Source organism: Cucumis melo, chromosome 3 (assembly GCF_025177605.1).
Source record: "Cucumis melo cultivar AY chromosome 3, USDA_Cmelo_AY_1.0, whole genome shotgun sequence".
Taxonomy (NCBI): domain Eukaryota; kingdom Viridiplantae; phylum Streptophyta; class Magnoliopsida; order Cucurbitales; family Cucurbitaceae; genus Cucumis; species Cucumis melo.
Genome location: NC_066859.1, coordinates 10,870,369 through 10,882,588, shown reverse-complemented (window position 1 = coordinate 10,882,588; position 12,220 = coordinate 10,870,369). Strand labels below are relative to the sequence as shown.

The 12,220-nt window shown below is 36.1% G+C and overlaps 1 long non-coding RNA gene across 3 annotated transcripts; it reads left to right on the top strand.

The window, feature by feature from the left end:
• Positions 1 to 9,233: 9,233 nt before the first annotated feature.
• LOC103488680 (uncharacterized) lies at positions 9,234 to 11,790 on the top strand. Of its 3 annotated transcripts, none has more exons than XR_007819624.1 (3): positions 9,234 to 10,937; positions 11,098 to 11,498; positions 11,607 to 11,790. It is a non-coding gene; the product is annotated as an uncharacterized LOC103488680 (long non-coding RNA). The 3 variants fall into 3 exon arrangements; XR_007819623.1 differs by having other exon boundaries at positions 9,234 to 11,245; positions 11,461 to 11,498; XR_007819622.1 differs by having other exon boundaries at positions 9,234 to 11,498.
• Positions 11,791 to 12,220: the final 430 nt, after the last annotated feature.

Genomic DNA, 12,220 nt, shown 5'->3' with positions numbered 1-12,220 from the left:
TTCCGTCGTCGAACGCCGAAGATCGATGATCGTGGTCGCCCCGGTTCCAAGCTGACCCGACCCGAGACCCATTTCCAGCCGAGCCGCGAGCCACAAGCAGATCCAGCCGAGCCGCGAGCCACAAGCAGATCCAGCCGAGCCGCGAGCCACAAGCCGAGCCGAGCCGAGAGCCGAGCCGAGCCGAGCCGAGGACCGAGCCGAGCCGAGCCGAGCCGAGCCAAGGACCAAGCCGAGCCGAGCCGAGCCGAGGACCGAGCCAAGCCGAGCCGAGCCGTAAACTGATCCAAGCCGAGCCGAGCCGCGAGCTGGCCAACCCAAGCCCCGAGCCAAGCCGAGCCGAGCCGCACACCTCCAAGCCAAGCCGAGCTCCCTGTTTACCGAGCCACCTAAGCCTTCCCTCCTCTACTCGGGGTCACGGTGAGTTCTCGGTAAGGATTGTTTTGATGATTTCCCTAATGTTGCTATATCCGATTCGAGTTGAATATTGGAATAAGATTTGGTCCTACCTTTTATTCCTTGAAGGTATTAAGGAGTTGACGTATAAGTTCTCGGGTTCCGCGGCAGGCTTGTTTGGAGATAGCTTTCCTTTCCTTGGGTAAGTCAACGGATGTCGCTTAGGACCATTTAAAATGACTTCTACTAGTGTCATCGATTAAAACCTTCGTGTTTCGTTTAGGTGGATCCGTTGAGCGTGGACTCGATCGAGGGGCATAACCGAGTATCAGGTAAGGGTTTTCCTACTACTGGACCTCGAATCGAGGCTGGAAACGTAATAATCCACAGGGGATTACACGTTAGTAACTGAACCGAATAAATGTATGTGTGATTGACTTTTAAGTATTGTTGCTATACTCTTGTCTGATGTAAAGGTAACGCGACCGCTAGTTGTAGCTTGTGTGCTATCGGGTGTAAGGAGTTGCTTGCGGATAGACCCCGATGCTGGATGTTCGGTATAGGGTGGTTATGTTAATGGGCTACGTTGTGGATTGGGATTTTATGTCGATGGACCCTGAAGTTTACGGTTGGGTACGTGGTAGTCATTGGTCTGGGCATTGATCATGGAGTTGGTCGGGGAAGGACGGTGAGTCCGATTTTGATTGATTAGTTGATTGGGTCTAGGGGTTACCGTAATGGTGTGCGAATTGGAAACGCGTATAGCAACTGAGGGTGTAGTTGTTTAAACCTATACTATCTGACTGACAAGCCTATGGCGGAACTGTAATATGAACGTCGTTGGGGTATGACTGTTGTAGACGGTTTAGTATGGACTGAGGGGTAACGGTTAGCTTCATCTATGGGGTAGTGTGCCTTACGGATATGTGCATCCTTCGGGAGCACTAGACTGATATGTGCATCCTTCGAGAGCACTAGACTGATGTGTGCATCCTTCGGGAGCACTAGACTGATATGTGCATCCTTCGGGAGCACTAGACTGATATGTGCGTTCTACGGAACCACTAGACTGTTATGTAGGGTACCCCCGAATAGGAAGTTAACTGTTGTTCCCTAACGGGCCCAGTAGTGGGTCCCTTACTGGGTATGCTTATACTCACCCTTTTCTCTTCTTTAACTTTTCAGGTAAGGGCACAGCGAGGGGCAGACCGACGAGAGGCAGCAAGGATGCGTGAAGGCCATATGGACGCGTCTGGTTTTCTTATTGCTTCCGCTGATGATTTTTGTTAGAATATGTGGTTTTGTGATTTTGAGTTGATGACCTGAGTTTTTATTTGAAACTTTTGTGACTGTGATTTAAAATAGGGCCCGATACTGTTTTTTTGTAATATTTCTAACGTTTTAAGAAATCGTAACCGGTCCGTTATGAATTTTATGTTGTGTGGTCGAGTTTTGGTATTGAGTAGTGACCTCAGCTTAGTCCGGAAAGTTGGGTCGTTACATCTTACCTAACCTATAATTTTAATTTAAATAATTTAATTAAATAAAATTTAACTAAACTATTAATTAATTCTCCAATTAATTAATTTCTAATTACATATCTTATATTTAATTTAGTCTAAATTTGAATCATATTCAAATATGAATTTCTCTAGTAACCTATAGTTTTAATGTGTATCATATACATATTAAATTTTAACCTATAGTTTTAATATGAACATAATTCACATTAAATTAATATTTGAACTCATTCAAATATTTTATTCTCTCATAAATTAAATTTGAATCATATCCAACATTAAATTTATATAATAAATTTAATTAAAATATATATTATAATGTATCACCATACATTATATTAAATCCCAAAGTAGATTTAAATATTTCAAACTACAACCAATATAAATAAATTTTATTATCCTTTACGAGCTAGGAAAGGAACCTAATAGATCTACAGATCAGAAGCTACAATGATATGAGATCAATTGGCTAAACTCAATAACCACATTAATGAATATTGGTTAACTGTGTGTACATTCCACTAAAGACTCACAGTTGAACTCTTCTCACTGTAGATATGTTTTTATGTCCATGGATATAAACCAATACTAGTAACTTAGTCCTTCATAAGTGTTCGTAACACCAGTTGGGTCAAATTACCGTTTTACCCCTAGGTTACTTCTAGTCCTTAAATACCAATACTGCTCTAATGAACAACCTGTTTATGGTCCAACCACTAAACAGATACCCCTCTTATACATAGGAAGGGTAAAGCCATTTTTTCAAGTCCCGGAAGCACCATTTAAGGGAACACTTATCTACCTACCATAAGTCGAGAAGGGGTGAATACCATATTGTGTGATTATGTTTCCAGCTCCCCACTCGGTCTTGTCTCCAAAATGATAAGTATATTGAGTCGAAAATTTAGCCACTCTCACTCGTACAAATCAAATGACAATCCCTCGTGAACTGGAGTACATAATACACTCAAGATTAAGATTAAGTAGACTAAGTTACCTATATCGTCCTAATGAAATAGAAACCTAACCAATTAAAGGAGTTACATCTAGTGGTTACTATTACGTGGTTCGCTCTTATGCAAAATCATTGGATAGGATACCCTTACTCATATGTCACCTACACGAACGTGTTGGATCATTACGTTTATATCAAATACAAAGTGAGTCGTGTCATAGTGTTACCACGATAAGGTACCTAACCTTATCTCAACACTATATATCCTTTAAGTTGATCTCGAGCATTGATCCCTGTATGTCTATACATGCTATTCAATACTCATCAAACAACTTAGAATGTTAGTTTATTGAATTTAGGTTATTAAGACTAAATTAATAATAAAATCAATAACACTTATTGAAATTATAATAATAACGATCAATGGATTAAATTTACAATCTACGAGTTAGGACATAAAACTCAACAGTAAAATCATAAATATTTGGAAATACACTTTGCATTAGATTTCATGCCTATTTCACTTTGTTTTTAGTGTTTAAACACAAGATTATGAACAAAAGAAGAAGCTGACGAATCACAGAGAAACTCGCGAGAAGATGAGGCGAGAAGGTCATAGGAGTAGGCGAGAAGAGATTCACTAGAAGATAAAAGTGGTAGATGGAGTTGATATGACTTAACATAAATGTAGTTTTCGGCGTTGACATATTTAGAAGACTAGATTTTTTGCCTAAATCTGCCTGTATAAAAGACTCCATCACCATCAAGCAAAATGTCCAATCTGATCCAGGTTTAAAAGGAACAAACCCTAGAGAGTGGTGGGAAGGAATAGTCTTTCCATCATCTATAAAGTCTTTCTTCCTCTTTTTCGGTTAGTCTATGAGTGAGAGCTTGAGACTGAGTAAAGAAGATTTCATTCCCATCTTCCCCTAACTTGTAATGACATATATCCCTATTCTTTCCATTTTTGTATTTCTTTACATTGTATTTATTTATATTGTATAGTGGCCAAAGACCTATATTCTTTAATACAATGTATATTTATACCTCTTGAATCCATTCATCTCTTCACTATCCACCCACCTTTGTGTTATTTGTAGTTTAAGTCTTATGATAAGTTCTTGATAAAAAAAAGTTAGCTTATATCTCTTCATCGCGTTAGCTGAGCTATTTTCATCACTTGGTCAGTGTACGTCACCAACTACTCGAGAGGGCAAGTAGCAAGCATATAGCTAACGCGTGCAAGGAGTTTGGAAACAAACTCTACCTTAGCAAGACAACTTCCATCATTTGTATCCCGAAAGAAGAACAAGTGTGGGTATGAGACGCCGAGAGGTTGCCACCCTTAAATGTGATGCTCTATAAGTCTTACAAGTGAAACATTCTAGATTTAACTTGCTTAACGCGATTTGGTCATGTGGATCCTAAAAGGTGACCATGTGTGGCGTATAATGACTTTTGGAGGAGCGCGTCTTAATCACAAGCACGTTAATTAAGTTATCTTGCATCAAGGGTTGTTTATTGCTTAATCGCCTGATAATGCTTAGATTTCCTTCCCCACTTCTTTTATGCAAGTTAGTTCACTATTCCATCTTGCATCCATCTTAATTCCCTTTACAAACTCTCTAGTGTAGGTAAGTAGATATAGTTTAAACTTATACTTAAATGTATAGCTATTCTTTTATACTGCCTAAACGCCTAGTGAATTAACCTTAGAACTACATTTTGATATCAATTCCCTGTGTTTGACTCTGAATCACCTAGATAAACCACTTACTTCACTTACATTTGGATAAGGCAATAGAAAAACTTGCACATGATAAGGGCTTAGAAATATGTGACGAGGAGATCCATAAGGAGCATTTTGCGTGCAATGATCTTGAATCAATGACACATTATGAAGAAAGAAGTAGAGAGTTGACACCCAGCTAAGTCCGGAACAACAACAATTCCACAACAACCAACCAGTCATTCACTGACATCTTCTCTTCCATTTAGTTTTTTTTTCCCATCTGTCTGCTTCTTTTTCGAGTTTCAAATGGGAACCCATTGGAGGGTGCAAGAGGAAGAAGAAGGTTGTATGGAACCTTATCGGTAGGAATGAAAACAGAGGTGTCAGGTTGTGGGCTTGGGGGAAGCACTGTATGGAACCATAATCTCACCTATGTACTTCTTCTACTCCACTGATTCATCAACTTCTTGTAATTGAGCCTCACACATTTGATAAATTTCTTTGGCTGTTCATCTGTGTATATGTACATATGTACATTATTTCATCACTTTATATCAGAAGAATATATATATAGGTTACATTAGCAGTGTAGACAAACATATATAAATTAGTAATTAAAGAGAGAAGATGAGAACTTACTCGAATCCAATTTGATGCTAGCAAACTTTGAGACATATGATATCGACCCAAGGAAATTGTTCTTCCTTTTTGGGTATCACGGTAACAACTACAGTTCTTATGTCATATGGTTTCTCTTCATTTTAAAACAATCATTGTTATAAAAAGGGGAAAAAGAAACTATAATTATAAGGACAAGAAGACCTTGTTTTTTTCTAAATAGTTTTCAATTTATTGGTTTTGAAATGCTATCCTAATCTATATCAGCTTCATTTTCATTGCTTTTGACTTAAACAAGAAATGGGATTCAATCATCTTCTTTTCAAATGATTATCAAACCAAAGATAAGATCATCACTGCCCCTTTTAAAATTTGTTCATCTCCATTTTCTTATGTTTTTTTATTGACCCATTATCTGTTTGTTTTGTACACTCTTATCTTTCTCATCTATGGAGTTCTTGAACTTTACTTCTGATTATGTTTATGGTGTTTTCTAATGGTGGATTGTTGTGTTCTGTAGTTAGAAGTTTTTTTTTTTGGCTCAAGAGTTTTTGATTGGATATTTCGCATCTTGCTGGGGTGACTTATCTTGTGTTTATTATCTGCCCCCAAAACCAAAAGTATGAGTTCCTACTCCCTGAAATAAATGGAAGTTGTATTTTTGACATTTTCCAAATCATTCACAAGGGTCAATTCTAATAAATAGAATATAACACTCTTTACCTAGTACAAGCACAAGGGAGGAAGAGTCATTGCATGTGAGAGATAGAAGATTAGAAAACAAGGATATGTAACTATTAAAGCAAGTTCAGAATGTACCTCGTATAGCATACTTGTTTTCTCTGATTTGTAAGTTCTTGGGAAGTTTAATGTTATTATCATTGACATCTAAATCATTTCCAGCTTGGTTCATGTGCAAAAGATGTAGCTGGTTTTTGAACTAGTGAGCAGCTTGTTCAGGTTCGATCACTTTCCCAGCCTTTTGGCATGGAAGCAACTAGGCAAAGCAATAATTCGACTACTAATTCTAGAATTCATTAAAGGTAACTTGGCGACAAATACCTTCCTTTCAAAATCCCTTCAATGTATGTTCATCCATTCATAGCATTTTAATTTGATAATATATGCAATCTCACATATTAGCATTTTTCAAAAAATTTAATATATAATATTCGCTTTGTTATGATCACTTTTTCAATATTCACGAGTAGATGTACCAACTTGGATGTAACTTAACTAATTGTACAAGACAACTACCTAAATTGATATATTACTGCCTTTATAATACTAAATGTGGCATTGATATGCTAGGCATAACCGAGGAAGAGTTCTTGTTAAGATTAGCCAACAATTTAGAGAATCTTGTTCTCATGGATGGACCCGACACAATAATGTCATAGAACCTAACTTGAGTGTTCAAATATTTATAATACATAAATATGATGGATTTTAAAAAAGTTATCAATTACATTTACTTAATATGCAAGTGTGAAACTTTTTATGACTTACTGTTCTGTTATCGATCTTGTCATTTACTGCTCTTCTCTTCCTAATAAATTTTCTGGAACTACCAGAGTAAGGGTTGTTTTTGTTTGAAGAAACCTCATATTTCTCTTGACGCACCTCGTAATAATGTTCAACTTTCCTCTTTGCACATTTTGCCCATGTCCCATGATCATACTAGCTACAGTCATGTTGAGGCAATGTGCAGAAGTTGAGAAACTGGCGTCGGTGCTTAGAACTATATTTTAAGTTTTCATTTTTACTTTTTATAATTCATGTAATTTCTGAACTTACAAAGTGTACTTTTTTAATATTTTAATTAATATTAATATATAAATTTGATTTGATATTTTAATAGTTTCATTATAATTTTACGTTAATTGTAATTCAATTTGGAATTTTAATAATTTTTTTGTTAATCTTATGTTAATTGTGTTAGAATGAATTTAAATTAGATAACGTTGTTGATGCCAACGTACTTGATGACGTCGACAGTAAGGTATTTGTGATGTCGTTAACAAACGTCGGTAGTTCCCCATTGTCGACGTGTTGAGCATGTCTACCAATAGTGCGTCAGCAGTAACCCTTTGCTGACATCGTCCCATTTGTGCATCGGGAGTGCCTTTGACAACGCATCTCTCATGACACTCTTGCAGACGTCCATTTCTGCATCAGCATAGTCGCTCTCGACGTAGATCTGACATCTGCCGACACATCTTTGCGTCGGCACACCCCCTTGTTTTTTTAGTGGTAAAAATATTCTTGACATTCAATAGAAATCATGTTGGGCATATTTTTGATAGAAAAAATATGTCAAATTATATTAATTCGTGACATTTCATAATAGTCATCAATATGAAAAAATTATAGATAAGTACTTTAATATATGTGAGTTGATGACAATAACTAACTATCATAAGATATAAAATAATGACATTCATTGTTTATCAATATTACTAGATATGTCACATTGATTTTTCATCATGAAAATACTTATTGTGACAATTTTTTCAATCTGTCATAGATAATCATACCATTGAAGGCGATACAAAGACTGTAAAAATCTGTGAAGAATTTTAAATTTGACAACTTTTAAATATCGTGGTAGGCCATTTTTCTTGTAGTGCCTCTCCAAGATATTGGTGGTGTAGCTTCGCCCCTCCAAAATGATAGTAATGTAGCTCCTGCCTCTCCTGGATGGTGGTCTCCAAAATGGTGGTGGTGCAGCTTCACCTCTCCAAGATGATAAATAAGGTGTAGCTCCGCCTCTGCCTCTTTAAGATTATAACGATGGTGCATGTCATGCCTCCCCCCGCAATGTGTCCTAAACTTCGCGTTGTAGCACAAGAACACGACTTGAGTAGCCCTGACACCTTTGAGCGAAATGCTATAATGCATACCCTTATCCCTGAACCTTAGCTTTACCACCTAGTTCCAAATTGAACCTTAGAACTATTAAGCAATAAGAAAATTCACAATACAAGATAACAAACAAACTTCTTTTTATTACTTAACAATATGCGTTCCAATAAATAATACATTATACCATCTTTCTTAAGCATAAGAACTATGAAATAAGGCTTCCAACACTTAATTAGCAGTTTCACACTTTAACTTAGAACGCCTGGCTAACGTCTCAACACATAGTTGTTAGCCTTACCCTTTCAACTTGGCCTCAATGCCTTATAAACCGAGAAAGGGAAACTTAACACATAAGTCAAATACTTAGTGAGTGAGGCTTTAGAAATCTTTTTGGAAAATATAATACAATCAAGTAAATTCATTTTCATAAACAGGCTCACAACGCGTCATTCGAAACATAAATCACACATTAGCCTTTCTTATTCTTTTCACCAAGAACATAAACTATTTCCACGCATAGACTATTGTGATGATCACATCATCATCAACATCCCTAGAAATCTCTAGGCTCCTTTCCTATTGCTTAAGCTATTAACTCAAACACATTGGTCAACTTCTCACCGCCATGTGTCCGCAGACCCATGGTTGCACTACTACAAAAAGGGTGATCTTTCTTGATGGTTGTTGTTTTCTTTTCGTGACGTTTTTTGAAAAAATCGCAAGAAAGGGGTGATTTCAAAGATAAAACGTCAATTTTTTTTATAAAAAAGCGAGGTGTAGGCCAATTTTTAGATTTCTTGACGTTTATTAAACATCAAGTAATGTCTTTTTCCTTGACGTGTAGAATATCTTTTAAATTCTTGATGAAACTTCAAGAATGTTTATAAATTCGACATTCTTGACTTTTTTTAAATGTCAAGTAATATGTATTTTTCCTAAAAACATCAAGGAATATCTTAAAAATCTTTGACGTTTTAAAACGTCAAAATTTTTTATAAAAAAACGGAGGGGAGTCATTTTTCGAATTTCTTGGCTATTTTTAAACATTAAGTAAGATCATTTTCTTTGACGTTTTAAAAATGTCTAAGTGCTATTAAATATATAAAAGAAAATATTGGGTTAATTTCTTGAAAGCCCTAGATATGTCTCTGCTCCTTTCGAAATTGCAAGGTGCATAAGATCCCTCACTTTTGTTGTGTTCACCATCCGTCCGTCCGCGTTCGCCGTCGTGGTCCACCCTCCAAAAACGCATACTAGATCCTTCACATTTCGTTTGTTCGTCCGACTTTCTCCCTGCCACCGCCCTCTCCGATTCTCTCTCTGCCACCGTCTTCAACTCTCTCCCTGTCACCCTGTCTCCATCTCTCTCGCCTTCCTCTCAATCTACATTTTGTTACGTTCTTGTTCTTGTTCTTCTCCTTAGGGCTTTCATTTCTCCAGGTTTCAATCCATTAGTTTGTAATTTTCCTTTAATTTCTTTGTTCTTAATATGATTTTTGCCTCAATTTTTCTAGGGTTTTTAGCCGTAGCTTGTGGTGTGTCACATTCCAACCTAAAGAGTTCTTCTCCCTCGTCTGTTCAAAGAATTGAAGTTATTTTCTGCTTTCTTTTCTTTTTATTGAATCTTTGAGTTTCTACATTTCGAGGAATTGAAAATTTTCTTTGTTCTGTTTCTTTCTTTATTGAATTTTGCTTTTACTTTTTCTTTCTTTGACATTATTTCTTATGTAAATGTAATATTTACTTTTTGTTTATTTGTTAATTTCATTTGTAAATGTCTTATACTCTTCTTGCCTTCTCCTCTTTGGTTTTTAAATGCCTTACTCTTCTTGGCTACTCTCATTTGGTTTTTGTTCTGGTTTTGTTCTCCATCTCTATTTGTTTCCAAGTGTGCTGTCTATTGCATCTCTTTAATTTGTGATAATTGGAACTTTTTTTGTTCTTGCTTCTTTGTTGGCTGGATGCTTGGAGTCAAAGACTTGGTTGTGAGGATAATTTGAAAATGTGTTGACATTTATGTCTTGCCCTGGAGAGATTTGAAATTCACATTTTTCTATCCCTATGTATTTCAATTTGGGCAAGCTTAGTATTCTATGTGAAAATGTCTCCATTTCACACGATCCAATTGTGTACAATATCTCCAACGATGGAAACTTAGTCGTACATTTTCCATTGTGAAAGCAAGCTAGTCTTGGTAAGGCATATATTTCGATTTCTTCCAGGTTTTTGAAAAAAATTTCACCATTTTCTTCTTCTCCTTCTTCTGGTGCAACCATACATCTCATTTCTCTACAATAACGTATTTGAATAGACACCAAATTTCCTAGATTTTCTGCCACCGAAGAGCTAAACAAGTTCATCATTTTATTTCATTCTGTGATCACAAGAAACTTCAAATTTAGGAATGTGACTGAGGATGGCAATATGCACTTCAAATTCTCACATCTGCCTATGTATATCGTTTCCAAATTATCAAAACTAATTGTGTTGACTTCACTACTTTCTTTCCACACATGCATAACCTTTGGAAGATTACCTAATGATAAGATATTCAACTTTCCACATCTTTAACCATTATTATTATTGTTTCTACTTAATTCTTCATTTTCAAACACTTGTACCAGCTGATGGCCATTTATTATTTCAATTTCTTCAATATTGTATAATACTTCACTCATTTCCAATGGCAAACAAACTATGTCATCATCCTCACAACCAATCAGTTTAACTTAAGCTTGATATTTTGCACCATATAAAAAAGTTGTTCTCAGTTCTCAATGTTCAATCAGTGAAGTTAACAAGATTGCACGGGTGTTTGTTTAGTATCCAACATTTCACTTGGCATTTGATGAAGGTTTCACATTTTCTTGTTAATGATACATGCCCCTTTTCTAATTCAGCTTCGCATTATTATACACACCATCAAAATATTTAGTTTAAAAACATTTGATTACTCATCAGTTTTAGTGTGGTTGCATGTTTGAAGTTCATAAAAGTAATGGTAATTTTGGCAGATCAGAACTGAGGAGATGGACCTAATAGCTAAGACAGACATTTCTGCTCATTATTATGGTACAAGCCACCCAGTTAGAAACTCTGCCCAATTGTAGAACTTCAAGAGGGAAAGTTGTCTGTCTTAGTGATGCAAATATTGCACTCTGGGTATTTGTTTACCTTTCCTGATAGTAGACTTCTTGAGGTGTTAAGATATTTTTAGGAACTAGTCTAGATTTGATAATTACGACGAGATGGGCATTGTCTTTATAGGCTCCTTCTGTATTCTTTTATTTATTTTCTATGAATGTTCGGTTTGTATGCATAAATTACAATTATGCAATATTTGATTTCTTTTGGTCCTTCTTACCTTTTGAATGCAGGTGAAATGTTGCTGTAAAATGTGCTACAATCACCTTAGGTTTGTCATTTGTGTCCATTTTATTCTCCTTTTTTACAATCACCAAATGGACGTAGTTATCAACTTTAACAATTTAATTGATATCTCTTGATCTCTCTCATTTTTTAGATAAAGCTACAGTCAAACAGTTGGACTTAAAACTATGCGGAGAAGTCATAATGGCACAATTAGGAACATTCTATTGGAATTTGTGTCCTAAAACTCATACTTTGTTATTTGATTCAATAAACTTTATTATTGAATGCTATAATCTTAAAACCAATAAATAAAGGTCCCGAGGCCATTTTACTGAGTTTGTCATATATACTTGAACTTTATGTACAGACATAAACATGGATTAAATTCAAGTTAATAATCCAAATGGTATGAAGAAGGTTGGGCGCCTTATTCTGGTTAAACACTATGGATGCGACCCACTCCGTAGTTAATACAAACGATGTAATCCTGAATCGTTCATGTAGAGACATGACAGTGGGGGTGTCCTATGTAAATGGTTTACATAAGACTGGAACCACGAAATAGTCACTTTTAGTTATAACACCGTAAACTGTAAACTGACTGTTTCATTTATGATGACCTAGGTAACTTGATCTTAATTCTGAGCTAACTATGAACTTCTGTTCATTCGGTAGTATCGTTAGATCTGCATAGGTGAGGACAGCTCAACATCGCTGGCCCAATAAGCCTCCAATTTCAGGGGTAAGACCGAGTGGATAATTAGG